Below are 2,500 nucleotides of genomic sequence, written 5' to 3'. Positions count from 1 at the left end.
CCATTTAGAAGAGATGGAAGCAGAAAAGAAGCAGCTAGGGATATTTTTGCAGAGTGGTTGAGGAAGTATTTGAGGCTATAGAGCATGTCCAGTTTTTGATGCTTTTTTTCATATTGCTGTGAAAATGCAGGTCAAATGTTAGGTTTTCATCTATGATGACACCTAGAAGTTTAGTATTTGGGACAACCTCAATGACAGTGCTTTCTTCAGAATGAATAATAAATTCATCCTTGATTGGGGAAGTGTTTTTTTAAGGATAAATAACACAAGTTTAGTTTTTTTGGGGTTTAGGGCAAGATCATTATTGGTATCCATGTTTCAGTAGAAGTGAGGGCACTTTGGGTGAGTTGTTTTTGTTCAGATGTAGGATTGGCAGTACAGATAATGGCTGAGTCATCTGCATATTGGATGACGGTACCTTGATTAAGAGTGGTGTGGAAGTTGTTGATAAAAATGCTGAACAGAAGGGACCCAATTATTGATCCTTGGGGAATACCTGTGGTTGTGTTAAGGAATGTGAAGGAGTGTTGCCACTTGGTTAACTGTTGCCTATCTGCAAGGTAGTGTAAGAACCAATTTAGGGTAGAGGGAGATGCTGAAGTTAGAGAGTTTAGTGAAAAGGAAAGGGTGGCAGACCATATCAAAGGCCTTTAAAAGATCAAGAAAGAGTGAAGAGATCATTTTTCAAGCATCACAGGCCTAGTTAATTGTGTCCAAGAAGGATATAAGAGCTGTGGTAGTGCTGAAACCTGACCTAAAACTATGCTGAGTGGGAGAAAGGATTTTGTTGTGTAGCAGATAATTAAAAAGTTGAGTATGAATGCATTTTTTCCATGTTCTTAGAGATGGGTGACAGTTTATCAATGGGTCAAAAGTTAGAGATATCAGTATTATTTTTGCCTTTATAAAGAGGGAGAATATATGCTTTTTTTCCAAATTGTAGGTACATGGGATTCCTGAATAGATCTGTTAAGAAGTATGTTGATGGGATAGACAATGGAGTTAGCTAATATTTGTAGGAATTCTGGAAGTAAGTTGTCAGGGTCATTGGTGCAAGTTTGAGTTTAAGAAGTAGTTTTTTTTTATATTGGTGGTAGGTATTGGTGAGAAAGAAAATATGGGTAAAAGGGAGGTAAAGGTATTTTTTGTGGATGGATTTGAAGGAAGTAAGCTGGTTTGTGGAAAGCTGGTGGTGAGATTAGCTATGGTATTTATGAACTGTGAGTTAAAGAATGAGGCTATTTCAGTCACCGTTTAATCTGGATTTGAATGAAGATTATTATTTGAGCCTGGGTTTAGTAAGGAATGCATGGCCCTCCAGAATTTGTGGGGGTTTTGCTTGTGGTAATTTTGTAGACTAAGGTAATGTTCTTTTTTATTTTTAATGACTAGACACTTTACTTGATTACAGAGTTGTTATATTGTGTGAGGTCATTGGCAGTTTTGTTTTTTTCTTATAATTTCCATGCTTTGTCCCTGGCAGTCCTGAGTTGCTTAGTGGGCTTAGTAAGCCAATTGGCATGATGGGATTTCACTTTCTTTTGTCAGAGTGGAGCTAGATTGTTTAGGGCCTTGAGAAATGTAGAGATGACAAACTTGACAGCCTCAACCAGGGGAAGGACTTTTACTGCATCCCAGCTGATGCGATTTAAAGTTTTGTTAAGGGTGGTTGGGCAGAAGTGGGATAAGTCTCTAGTTTGCTTATACTTGTGTCTACTTAGCATCATAGTACTTTTACATATTATAAAGGCAGGTAGGTGATTACTAATACTATTAGGGAGTGTCCCTGTGAAGGAGATTCTTTTAAGGTTGGAGACCATGATCCATTCCAAGATTGAGACACTGCCATTATTTTTGTTGGGTCTAGTTATGTTAGTAATTATAAGGGTATAGTTATATAAGTTAATACTGGAGGAAGGATGGTGGTGTGAGATATCTAGCCAATTAATATTTACATTGCCCAAAATGATTTTTTTCTTTTTTTTTATATTGTTTGTTGAGCAGGCTAGGATTTCCTCTAATATGGGAATGTTATTTCTTGGAGGGATATACAGGACTACAGTACAGAGGCTCTTGCAGTTATTCATTTTTAAGTAGGATATTAATACTTTGTTGTGGGAAAATTAGTGATAGACTTAGTATATGGGACTATATTAAAAGTGTTAGGGTATATCAGTCCAATACTACCTTTTTATGGAGTCTCTCTGATCTTAAAGAAACTTAAAATCTTTGCACTATTAGAAAATCTGCAGCCAACAGTAGTATATATCTGAGTTCTAGAGTCGGAGCCATTGTTGTGGAAATGTTTACATTTAAATTCTTTGAGCAGATGATCATTAATAGCATTTTCCAAGACCTTTGTAGTTTCTTGGTTCTTGGTTTTGGTAGGCAGATGATTTCAGGATGCAGGCCCTAGTCTGGAAAAGGCTCATCCGCCATGGCAATTTTGAAAGGTGGGCATGGTAGAGAAAAATCTGTCTTGATAGCTTCTGAGATTGTA

The sequence above is a fragment of the Protopterus annectens genome, chromosome 3.part0 (genome assembly GCF_019279795.1).
Source record: "Protopterus annectens isolate FY-2018-M chromosome 3.part0, PAN1.0, whole genome shotgun sequence".
Classification (NCBI taxonomy): domain Eukaryota; kingdom Metazoa; phylum Chordata; order Ceratodontiformes; family Protopteridae; genus Protopterus; species Protopterus annectens.
This window is presented reverse-complemented; position numbering follows the sequence as displayed.